This window comes from Asparagus officinalis, chromosome 7, assembly GCF_001876935.1.
Source record: "Asparagus officinalis chromosome 7, Aspof.V1, whole genome shotgun sequence".
Taxonomy (NCBI): Eukaryota; Viridiplantae; Streptophyta; class Magnoliopsida; order Asparagales; family Asparagaceae; genus Asparagus; species Asparagus officinalis.
Window position 1 is genome coordinate 116,633,882 of NC_033800.1, and position 13,968 is coordinate 116,647,849.

A 13,968-nucleotide genomic window follows, 5' to 3' on the forward strand; every position below is an offset into this window, starting at 1 on the left:
GGCAAAGCCTTTGTAAGAGATTATGGTGCCCGTAGCGTCTAAACACATATTTTTTCAGATCGAAGCGACGCTGGAACGCATGACGACTGTGAGTTTCATTCCTTCTAAAGCGCTGCAAGCGGCTAGGCCAAGTAACAGCATATACGTCCGCATCCTCTTCTAGCTATCTCAAATGGCCTCCCAATATACCTCCAACCATGGCAGTTTCCCTTTCTTTCCACCTTTCGATTAACCTTTGTTCTGCAGTAGCTCTTATTAGAAATACATGATCACCAACTTGGAACTCTAGTACCTTGTGTCAAGGCATCCCGCATAAATGTTTGTTCTCTACTTAAGCCCATCATCATATGCGTTGTTGAATGCATTTTGTCTTCTTTCGGTCATCTCCTGCGGACTAAGTCAAGACTCCACAATAGTTAACAATTGCCCTAGTTTTTTTCTCATATAGATAGGCGGCACTTGCTAGTGCCCTCCTTCCATATATAGTAGCTTTACAGCTATGTGCCTTATCCTGAATGCCCTGGAAACCAAAAACTATTTTGTAGGATTGAAATCTCATCTTATACGGCTAACGCTGCGCCAGCCCAATTGCCTCCAAGAATCTAAGCTTCGTCCTCCAGCGGTATGTATCGTTCTCTTTTTAAATTGCCATCAATTCTAAGGATGCTTGCCCTAAGTTGCTAAATTTCAATTCCAGTTTCCCATAGCCTCTATGTAGGACTCTTCTAGAATCATGAGTGTGAACATGGGGACGGTCTTCGCATCATATCGCAATAGATATGGAACTATGTGGAAGCCTCACATCGTCTTTTCAATGCCACAGCGCTCGCTGGCCACTCTCTCTGTGCCGTATATATAACATTCTTGTAATGTATTGAGCGTATGCTAAACTTGGGTCTAGGCGAGTCAACTACACGACCCATTATTAGCGTCCTTCTCCCTTTTGCTGAATGGGATAGATCCAATACAAAGTCCATAGCTGATATCCGTTCCCATTGCTATTCTGGGCTGATGGGCCAAAGATTGCCAATGCGTCCTTGCATGATTTTATGCTTCAACCTTTCACCTATTGCCAGTGTTAGGCACTTTTATACATTATTGCTTTGCATTTTGATAATATTAGCTATCTACCCCTTCCATGCTATTTCACCAAAAATTCTCTTTGAAGATATCTGTATACATCTCAGTGCTACCTAGTATTACAGAGTATAAGGGGTCTAGTGAGCTTCCCTCAATATTTGCTCCTTGAACTCCTCATCATTGGGTATGCAAAGACGATTGTCCATCTTTAAAACACCATCTTGAATCTAAAAGTCTGAATATTTTTTTGCTCTACCTTCTTCTTTATCTCACTTAGCTCTTTGCCTTCTTTCTGCCGCACATTGATTTGCTCTAGTAGAGTTGGTTGTAGGTTTATCTGACAAATCTTCATTTTAAAATAATACTTTTTAACTTTAATCTTTATTCTTTCTAGCTCTCTATTCAATTCAGCTTGTTTAGTTAATAAGGAAACTAACACAACTTGATTCTTCCGATTGAGTGCATCTGCTACTATGTTAGTTTTACCTGGATGGTAAAGGATGTTCGCATCATATTCTTTTAGCAACTCCAACTACAACCATCTTCTTTGTCTCATATTAATATCCTTCTGAGTAAAAATATATTTCAAGCTCTTATGATCGGTGTAGATGTTATAAGTTATATTATATAAATAGTGTAACCAAATCTTCAAAGCAAAGATCATAGCAGTAAGTTTCAAATCATGAGTTGGGTAGTTCTTCTCATGGAGTCTTAATTGTCTAGAGGTATATGCTGCCACCTTTTCATTTTGCATTAAAACACAACCTAGACCTCGGAAAGATGCATCAAAATATATCACAAACGTATCTGAACTCATAGGAATAGTGAGAATGGAAGCGGTTACGAACCGTTTCTTCAACTCCTAAAAACGCTCCTTGAATTTATCACTCTAAATAAACTTGGCATTCTTATGAGTCAAATAAGCCAAATGAGCTATAACTGAGAAAAACCCTTCACAAATCTTTGATAATATCTGGTTAATTCTGAAAAACTCCTACCCACCATCATCGAGGTGCAGCGTGGCTAGTTCACAATGGCTTAGACCTTCGATGGGTCCACTAATATCCCATCTTTGGTGATCACATGCACAAAAAACATCACCTTTCCTAACCAAAATTCACACTTCCTAAACCGTGCATACAACCGCTTCTCTTTCAAGGTCTGCAACACAATTCTCAGTTGTTCTTCATGCTACTTGAAACTCTTTGAATAGATCAAGACGTCATCAATGAAAACCACTACAAATTGATCTAAATATGGTTAAAATATTTGGTTCATTAAATCCATAAATACAGCCGGTGCATTTGTCAGCCTAAATGGCATCACCGGAAATTCGTAGTGACCATATTCAGTCCTAAACATCGTCTTCGATGTGTCCTCGGGTTTAATCTTCAATTGATGGTACCCTAACCTCAAACTAATCTTGAAAAAATATTGAGCTCCTTGGAGCTGATCAAATAAATTAAATATCCTGGGAAGTGGGTACTTATTCTTAACTGTCACCTTTATTCAACTCTTTGTAATCTATACATAGTCTCATACTCCCATCTTTTTCCTTACAAATAAGACTGGTGCTCCCCATAGAGACATGCTGGATCTAATAAATCCTTTATCCAATAATTCCTAAAGTTGCTCCTTCAATTCTTTCATTGTACCAGGCGCTAATCTATAAGAGGCCTTAGATATAGGGGCGATCGATATGACCAAGTTTATGGAAAACTCTATTTCTTAGTCAGGTAGCAATCTTGGCAAGTCTTCTGGAAAAACATTTGGGTAATCTCTTACAATAGGTATCTCTAATAGCTCCTCATTCAATTGGTCACTTATCACACAAGCCAAATATCCACTACAGCCCTGCCTCAACAGTTTGGTAGCCTTCATAAATGAGATTAGGTGTGTGAGGGGTCTTCTACTTTCTCCTTGGAAAAATAAAACTCGCACTTCCTTCTGGTTTAATTTTTATTAGTTTTCTCAAATAGTCTAAAGTAGCATGATGAGATGCTAACCAATCCTTTCCTAGGATAACATCAAAATCTAACATATCTACGCATATTAGGTCTACATTCATGGTAAGATCACCCACTAAAACTCCATAATTTTTGTAGACATATGTTGCTAGGACACCATTACCCATAGGTGTGGAGACAATTAACTTACTACTTAATAGTGTAAGTGAATTAGGAAAGTTCCTAGCAAAGTGAGGCAATATAAAAGAGTCTGTAGATCCAGGATCGAAAAGTGCATGAGCAGTGAATGAACATACAAGAAGCATATGTTTCACCATAGATGGCAATGCTTGAGCATCCTTTCTTGTTAAAGCAAAGACCCTTCCTTGGTTCCTTTGGTTCTGTTACACACTCTGTTGAAACCGAGCCTTCCATGATGGAGCATTTGATTATTACAAGGTATTAGCTCGAACAGTATGGTTTCCTTTTGATGCTCGCTCGGTTATCGATTGATTGCTCAAGGTTAGGCAATCTCTCTTGAAATGTACAGACTGACCACACTCATAGCATCCACGTTGAAGTCTGCGATATTCAAGTGATGATTGCCACATCTGGGGTTGGTTGATGACTTGTTTAGCTAGTTTACTTGATCATGACAAAAGGAAAATTTTATTATCACTGACCTCCCAAGCTAGTTTGATGCTGATTTGTCAGTTGTGGAGCCTCCTTCAGTACCTAGGCATTTAGCCATGTTATGCCTCTTGTTACAGATTTCTTGGTAGTCTAATTGGTCTTTCTCAATTTCAAACATAGTCTCTACTAGTTCTGCATACTTCCTGATCGCAAGAGCCACTAGTTTCCCCCTGATGTTTCCCTTGAGTCCTAGTTAGAATTTTTTATAATTATCAAATTTTTCGGCTATATGATGTGGAGCAAACCTCGATAGTTGAGCGAACTTAGCCTCATACTCCTGTACTGTCATGATATTTTGCTACAACTCCTGAGTTCAATAGCCAATTTATCCCTAACACTCTCCGAGTCAATAGCCAATTTATCCCTAACACCTTCTGCTCCTCAGTATAATTGAATATTATAAATATCTTCTCCATTTGCAAAATCCAGTCTTCTACCACCCAAGGGTCGGTGGTAATAAAAAAAGTTGGAGGTGTGAGCTTCCAGAATTATTCTTGGGAGGAGATAGCGGGTGTCGGTTGGTTGCCTTTAGGATCAATACGCTACTCAATGATCTCCACCAACCATTCCAAAGGATCCTGATCGGTTATGCCTAATCAACATGCCATCTACCAACATTCCTTGTTACTCCGACACAAGCTGAAGATCCCTCTTGCAAATTCTTCATGCATTGTCCACCTCATTTTGGGGTTTGATTTTCTCTCGTTCTCACCACTATCTACATAAAAATATAGCGAAGACTCAGATTCCATAAATTACCAATAGTATCCAAACTGAAATAATTCTATTGCTCGCATGATATATACTAAATGATGATTAATCAGCATAGAGTACAAATCCAACAAAAAGCTTTTTCATTCAAGCAATATTAGCATGTACATTTTCATCATCACTAGGGTTCTCCAAAAGTATATTACTCCACTACATATTCATCATTACTAGAGTTCTACAAAGGTACAATAATCCCTAACTAAGACAAAGGTCAAAATATACAACTCCAAAACACACCACACCTGGGTGTTCCCTCCAAAAATCTAAACAAAGTAGGTACATAAAGTTAGTGACCCTATGGATCAATCTCTAAGAAGAGGCAAAAGAGCTGCATGAAGTAGACTATGAGTCAAGAGTCCTCACACGGCTACACCTCGCTACCTTCTAGACTAATATCCTCCTACTCATCACCCCCAATAGGATCCTCCACCATTAACTCATCCTTCCATGCCCAGTCCTCATCCATGTCAAGTTCTCACACAAGTGTTATTCCCTCTAGGATCTCCCCATGGATGGGCTCCTCTGTCATCTCAACCTCCCACTCTATAGGCTCGTCCTTCGGGGGCTCTAGCTCCTCTATGGGCTCCTCCTTTAAAGGTTCCTCCTCCAGATCCTCGTCCTCTATGGGCTCCTCCTCAAAAGGGTCCTCTAAATCCTTGTCCTCCATGGGGTCCTCCTCCATAAGGTCCTCTAAATCCTCATCCTCCATGGGCTCCTCCTCCACAGGGTCTTCGCTCTCATAGTCATCTATCTCCGGCTTGTCCCTCCTTGCCAATCATCAACGAGTACGATGGCCAATCGGGAAATAATCTACTCTCTCCCTTATCATCTCCTCTGAATTAGTATAATCAAAGCTGATCTCCCAATCAACCGAATGTGTGGACCACACCTCTCCGCTATCTATGGATCCTCTCATCTTAGAAATAGTTGAATCAGGACCTACCATGCCTACCAAAAGCCATCCATCAACATTGCATGGTACATAATGAATCTATAATGAATATAGGTAGCACAAGAATATCGTGAAAAGATAATCCTTCCAGGATCGGTGTTTGACACTGACTCAAACTACTCCTAAGCTCTCTTTGTATTATGTATAGGACTCTTAAGGTGTCAACTTGTACTCTGATACCACTCTGTAATGCCCGAAAAATTAGGCATGTTCCGACCGTAATAAAGAGATTGGACCTGCTCAATTTTTATATACACTCCTATACATATACAATGATACTGAAGACTAATATTTAAGCAGAAAAAATATATATACACCCAGAATCACAAGGTTGAAAACATAGCCTACAAAATACTAGAGTAGCGAAAACCTAAAGGGAACAATAATACACCACAATGTCTGATAACAACTCCAATACATATTAGTTGAATGGCCATAACTCAAAAGTGTTACAAAAGTAAATACAAATAAACTCCTATTATGATTTGCAACTGGAGTTAATCTTCTATGAGTATCACAGAGCACTATCACACAGATTCTATGTAAAACCTCGAAATTTGTTATAATGAATATATATGAATTATTAATAATAAATAATTCTCTTATGATAAATAATCATATATATACGTATATATATCAGATGAATGTTTGGTATATAGGCTAATGTACCCGAGAGAGCCCCTCTTAGATCTGAAATCAGAAACCCTAGCCCCCTTTCCCCCCTCAAACCCTAGATTTTCGTTTTTGGTGATTTTGGAGGAGTTGCAAAGGGTTTTCAGCGGGATTTGTCAGATTTCAGCGAAGGGGATCAACCTCCTGCAGATCTAGGAGCTTGTTTCTCACCTGAGGCGAGTATCATCTCGCCCAATCCCTCACCCCTATTTTTCTATGGTTTTCTTTTGATTTTTCCTGAGTTTTGATAAGCCCAAAAGGTATTTTCGTATAAAATTGAGTTCTCTTTAATATGGATTGCAAGAATCAAAGGTTTCAGTTTATAAAAGTTCACAAATTTTCTGTTTAGTGAAGATCTAGATCTGAAATTGCTTAAACAAGAGTTAAATCATGATTTACTGTTATTAAAACGTTTTTAACATGTTTCCCATGTATTGGAATATTAGGGATGTAGTTTACATGCTTAAAATTCATTGTTTTTCTACTGTATGATTTTTGAGAAGTTAGAATTTTAGTTAGCATAGAAATCAAAACGTTTATTTCAGGTTTTGAGCTGACAGAAAACCCAGATTTGGGCTTCTGTCAGCTCTGCGGTCGACCGTTGGGCGCGCTGAAGGGCTGCAATCGACCGCAAAGCCGTTTCGGTCGACCGCGACGCTCTGGCGGTCGACCGCGATGCCGCAGCGGTCGACCGCCAGGCGCGTATCAGAGCGCGGTCGATCGCACCGGTCGACCGCCGCGCTATCTATTGTTAAATCCCTGTTCTGTGTATTTTTCTCATGTTCGAGAGTTTGCCTGGTTTTTCTGACTCTGGATTTTAGTCTTACTATGTATCCATGCACGATAGATGACCTGAGGGTACAAAATTGGGGATTTACATACTGATTTGAGTGTGGGTTGATATAAGTAGATTTCACTATATATCTCAGTGACATTTTCACCTTTTTACAGTCCTCGTGTTGGACTATAATCCATAGAAGTCCTCGTGTTGGACTATAATCCATTTCAGTCCTCGTGTTGGACATTTGCTACTTATTCCATGAGTTTGGAAACCACAGTATATAGTTCCTGTAGCGGACATAGTTCTTAACCCTGCATATGACTTTCTTACAGTAGTTTATGACTTGACACTTATGTAGATTTTGACATGATGTTCATGTAAGTAATAACATGATACTCATGTAGGCTATATCATCGTGTTGGACTATAATCTATTTCAGTCCTCGTGTTGGACTATAATCCATTTCAGTCCTCGTGTTGGACATTTGCTATTTATTCCATGAGTTTGGAAACCACTGTATATAGTTCCTGTATCGGACATAGTTCTTAACCCTGCATATGACTTTCTCACAGTAGTTTATGACATGACACTTATGTAGATTTTGACATGATGTTCATGTAAGTAATAACATGATACTCATGTAGGCCATATCATGGCGCTGTATTTATACTCTGATATTTGTTGTATTTCTGTTATTATTGTTTCCTGTACTAGAACCTCGGGTTTGGTGTTTAGGGATTTACAATTTGAGATACAAGGTATATACATAAGGGTTTCCTTGTTTGGATTATTTCGCTCGACGTACCTATGCTCGTGTTGTAAATTTCTAAATACTAAAATCCTCTTTAGTAAGATCAATGATTTTAGATCTATTACGTATTATCTATATTTTCTTATACAATGAGCCCTGTTCCCTTAGGGTTGGTTGTGATGTTACTCGCTAGCGCTTTGACGCTCGTTGTCCCTCCCCCTTTCAGGTAACGAGCCAGGAGCCCGGAGAATCGCAGATTGATGGCGATGCATTTTAGCTTCACCTGTCTAGTTAGTTATTTGTTTTCTTTTGGAGTTCCACAGTAGACTTTTGTTTAGATATTTGAGAGTCTTGTTCTAGAAGTTGTAAAGGCTGTGTGCCTTATTTCCTTCTTGTCAGATATTTGTATTTGAGACTTGTTGAGTATTCCAGTTTATCTACTCAGACTTTGACTATATATTTCTGTATGTTGGATGATGAGACATTAATTTGATTATTATCATTTCATCAGTCTTCCTTGTATTATCTTCTACTTGCTTTTGTACCTGCACCTGTTGTTGACTCTACTAGATAGATGTTAATTGTGATGGTGAAACATGTTATTGCACGGTGTGGTGCAAGGCAGGTTTGATATTCTTGGTTTCACCTTGGACTGCAGCCTTGCGTGAACCCAGGAGCGTCACATTCTAGTACACATAAGATAGCTTTGATCATGAATTAGAGATGTCAAAACAACATTAAAATTGAGCCAAACTAATTTTAAAAGAAAGTTATAGTAGTATAGTTTCAGGAATAAGAAAAATTGCATGCATGCAAGGTATATATTGAGAGTTGTGCTCTTTGATGAACATGTCTCAAACAATCTATTTAAGACACTTATATCCAATTCTACTAAGCATTCAAGATGGCAAACAACATCCAAATTTGAACAAAACAATTTCAAAAGAACGGCACATGAGTGAAGATTTCAAAATAGAAATTTTACTTGAAAAGGACATTCACAGAGAAAGTTATTGTCAATTTACTAAAATGGTGTCTTGCTAGAAATTCTGCACAAAGTTATGCTTCAAAAGATGACATGCAAACCTTGTACTTGAACATACACTCCATGCAACCATCAAACAGAGCCATGAATGTTAGGTCTCATGTTTATGAGTCTACTATCTAATCTAGTTTTGATGATTAACAAATAATTCCTAACAATCTCATGTTTATGAGTCTACTATCTAATCTAGTTTTGATGATTAACAAATAATTCCTAACAATGTTTGTCGAGTGTTTATTTGCTTAACAAATAATTCCTAACAATGTTTGTCGAGTGTTTATTTGCTTGTTAGGTATTCTACACAAAGATTCTCCACCGGAGGTCAGATGGAATTGAGCTTAACAATGATATCTTGGAGGATGGAGGATATAGGAATGAAACTGTTCATTCAAGTCAACACATTATCAAGTTTTATTCTCGCTACCAAGATCGAGCTTCAACGAGAGATCATTAGCTTCTGTATATTTTAGTTTAGTTTATACTTTATGTGTTAATACTTTAAGCTCAAAAATCATATACACACATTGGTTTTTGATTTATTATCATTTTTAGATCATAGACTTAACGACACTATTTTATATCTTCGTGGTTCTCGGTTGCAATAATGATTGATTTACATTTAAAAAGATTAATTATTCTCCATTTTATAATATCTTTAGTCACATATTTTCTTTCTTCCACATCTTTCCTCAAGTCTACTAATCTATTTTAAAGTATTTCAAAACTTGTTTGAAGAAATTTCATCAAAATTAAAGTTTTAGCAAGTTCGTGTGTTTTTACCGATTTGCAAAATAATGTGCTTTAGATTAAATACTTAATATAATTGTTGTACATCTTTCATAAAGTCTATTAATCCATTTAAAAGAAGTCTTCTTTGAAATTATTTTATCAAAATCAAGTGTTTTGAGATTTCGTATTTTGACCGATTTTGTAAAATAATGAGTTTTCACAAATAGAAAATGCAATTTAAAAAATTCTTTTTCTAACATGTTCATTTTTATCAGAACAATCATTTCCCCTAATTTTATAATTTTTGGAATTTATTTACTACTTTTAAAAGCACTTTGAAAATTAGATTTCTTATTTTTAACTGTCTCTGTGCATGTTATTAGTCGACCGACAAGAGACATCAGTCGACTGATAAAACCCGCTGAAAACTATGTTTTATTTCTACTCAGTCGACTGATGAACCATCAGTCGACTGAAGCAGTTCATTAGTCGACCAATGTGCTCATCAGTCGACCGATGAAGTCTAAGCGGTAGCCAACGGTCATCTCATCAGTCGACTGAACAGTATCATTAGTTGACTGATGAGCGCTTGGAAGCCTGTAATGGCTAGTTTTTCCAGCTCCTATTTTTGTGGGATTTGGTTGGTTTGAGAGGCTATAAAAAGCCCTCATCTCTCATTTATTTCTCATGGATGTTTAAGTGAGTTTTCACAAGTTTTGTTTCAAAGTGTTAAGTGTGTTTTGGTTTATGCAAAAAGAGGTTTACAAGAAGATGAGATCAATTTCGGTTTGAGCTTTCTACTTCACATCTCCATCTCTCTTGTTCTAGAGAAGTGTTTCTAAACTCATCTTCTAGCTATTTATTATTTTGATTCTCTTATTTATGCTAGATTGAAGTGTTTCTAAACTCATCTTCTAGCTATTTATTATTTTGATTCTCTTATTTATGCTAGATTGATTTGAGTTTAACTTTGGTTTCATTATACTCATATTTATTATTTTGATTCTCTTATTTATGCTAGATTGATTTGAGTTTAACTTTGGTTTCATTATACTCATTATTTAAACACACACCCCTTGAGTTTAAGTATTTTCACATATAGTATAATTATTGGGTTGTGTGGTTATAACATTGAGAGTGAGCTTAATTGAGTTCTCATCGTTGTATTAGAGAACAAATCTTGTATTTATGCTTTCATTGTTGAGATCACGTTATAATACACAAGGACACCGAGAGAAGTGGTTGGTAAGAGACGGGGTTAATTTCAAGAGGAGTGTGTCGGTTGTAAATCCTAGGAAGATATCGTAATTCCGAGCACTTGAGGAATGTGGCACGAGCTAGGCCAATACTTAGAGGCTGTATTGTATGAGTATAATAGTGTGAGTTGTAAACGTTTATCGGTGAGCATTGAAAACAGATTGTGTAGCTTTTTGTGTTGATAGTGGAGATTCTCATTGTGACGCCCCTGCGTTCACACAAGGCTGCAGTCCAAGGTAAAACCAAGAATGTCAAACCTGCTATGCACTACACCGTGCAATAACATGTTTCACCATCACAATTAACATCTATCTAGTAGAGTCAACAATAGGTGTAGGCCATCACAATTAACATCTATCTAGTAGAGTCAACAATAGGTGTAGGTACAAAAGCAAGTAAAAGATAGTGTAAGAAATAACTGATAAAGTGATAGGTGTAGGTACAAAAGCAAGTAAAAGATAGTGTAAGAAATAACTGATAAAGTGATAGTGGTCACATTAATATCTCATCATCCAACTTACAGAAATACATAGTCAATGTCTGAATAGATAACTGGAATACTCAACAAGTCTCGAATACAAATATCTGCTAAGAGGAAATAAGGCACACAGCCTTTACAACTTCTAGAATAAGACTCTCAAATACCTAAACAAAAGTCTACTGTGGAACTCCAAAAGAAAATATATCTAAGTAAACAGCTGAAGCTAAAATGCCTCGCCATCAACTTGTGGCTCTCCGGGCTCCTGGCTTGTTACCTGAAAGGGGGAGGGACAACGAGCGTCAAAGCGCTAGCGAGCAACATCACAACCAACCCCAAGGGAAACAGGGCTCGTTGTATAAGAAAATATAGATAATACATAATAGATCTAAAATCATTAATCTTACTAAAGAGGATTTTTAGTATTTAGGAATTTACAACACGAGCATAGGTACGTCGAGCGAAATAATCCAAACAAGGAAACCCTCATGTATATACCTTGTATCTCAAATTGTAAATTCCTAAACACCAAACCCGAAGTTCTAGTACAGGAACAATAATAAAAGAAATACAACAAACCCCAGAGCATAAATACAGTGCCATGTCATAGCCTACATGAGTATCATGTTATCATGTCATAATCTACATAAGTGTCATGTCATAAAACTCCTGTGAGAAAGTCATATACAGGGTTAAGAAATATGTCCGATACAGGAACTAGATACTGTGGTTTTCCAAACACATGGAATAAGTGTCAAGTGTCCAACACGAGGACAAAAATGGATTATAGTCCAACACGAGGACTTCTATGGATTATAGTCCAACACGAGGACTGTGTAACTGTGAAAAGTATATGCGGACTGATATACATATTCTATACTCACACGCGTCTCGGTGTACATATCTAAACTTGTGTCAAAAGGCAACCCACATGTACAGATAAATCATTAGCATGGTGAACTAGTGTCAGGTCATCGAGGTGACCCCGAAAAGCAACTCAAACAGATTAAGAATCTGTAAAACACCTCATCAGTCGACTGATGATGTCAGTCGACTCATATGTCGACCGATAAGCTCAGGCAGCACAGCCTCAGCTCACCAGTCGACCGATCTGTCGACTGTGGAGCTGAGAAAACCAAACCAACCCATCATTTGACTGATCAGTCGACTGATGACTGAGATTTTAGCCCATCGGTCGACTGATCAGTCGACCGATTGACTACAGAAACTCTGCACAGGTTGTTATTCACCCATAAATTTCTCTAAACTCCTCCCCATCTATCCCAAGCATGAAAATAGTCAAAATACTGATTTTATCATATATGTACCAAACTGAAATAAAGGATCTACATGTAATCATTTATCAAAAGCCTTAAACACATAAAAACATGTTGGAAAACGTTTTGAAATCAATAAATCATGAATTTACTCTTGTCAAACATTCTCAGATCTAGATTCCTTTAATGAAACATTGTTGGTCTTTTTATAAACTGAGATGCTCAATACTTCACCTCATATACCATAAAGATTCATTCTTTGTACTAAAAATACGTTTTTGGCTAAATCAAAACTCATTAAAGTCAATAAATTTGTGTAAGACAAAAGGGACAGAGTTGGGTGGGGAGATGTTATTCGCCTCTGGGGTGATGAACAACTCCTGGATCTGAGAGAGAGTGGTTCCCCTTCGCTGCAACGTGAAGATTTTGACGAAAATCCTCCAAGTTCTTCCCCAAAACACCAAGAACAAGGCTAGGGTTTGAGATAGAGGAGAGGGGGCTAGGGTTTTCTCAGATCTGAAGATGAGAGGGGTGAATTCGGGTGAAGAAGAATATATATGAACAGCTAAACCCGACCCAAACTCGAACCAAAACAAAATAGACCCGAAACCTGAAAAACTAGAAATCAACGTATCAGTCGACTGATGTGTCGACCGATACAGTCAGTCGACTGATGTGTCGGCTGATATGGAAAAATTCAGTTTTTGTGCATGTTTTGCTAATTTGCAAAACCAACGCACAAAACTCTACACCCAAACTCTCATATCATCTCAAATAACTTATTATCATGTATATCAATGACCTCAAGCTATTTATCATAAAAGAATTATTTATTTACTAATAATTCATATATATTCATATAAAAAAAATTACGGGGTTCTACATTCTCCCCCCTTAGAAGAATTTCGTCCTCGAAATTCGGAAACCATACGCATCTCACAACATGAACTTCCAGATAAACATATAGAGATATTTATACTTAACGATCTAAAATGGTAATGTTCCCGCTCAAACCCTAATCTAGTGGAACTAGTACATCGGGTGAAAAATCCAAACAAGGAACCCCCCATATATATACCATGTGTTCTGAAAGATTAAGAATTAAGCGCGAATATTCCCATTCTAGTGTTAAATGTAAATATAACTAAAGATATAAACATCATACGAGATACTCATCATAAAAATTTTAATTTACCTGTTCAAACAGGTGTGGGTAGTCGCGACGCAAATCCTCTTCGCGCTCCCAAGAAATCTCCTCAATGCCTCCTCGGTTCCACTGAACTTTCACCAAGGGAATTACATTGTTTCTAAGTCTCTTGTCCTCTCTGGCAAGAATATGAACCGGAATCTCGACAGTAGTCAAATCCTCCTGAAGCTCAATCTCTGTTGTATCTAATACTCGCTGCTGCTCCTCATCATGCAAGTGTTTCTTGAGCATAGAAATATGAAACACATTGTGTATACTAGACATCGATGCTAGAAGATCTAGTCTGTATGACACAACTCCAACACGCTCCAGAATCTGAAATGGTCCAA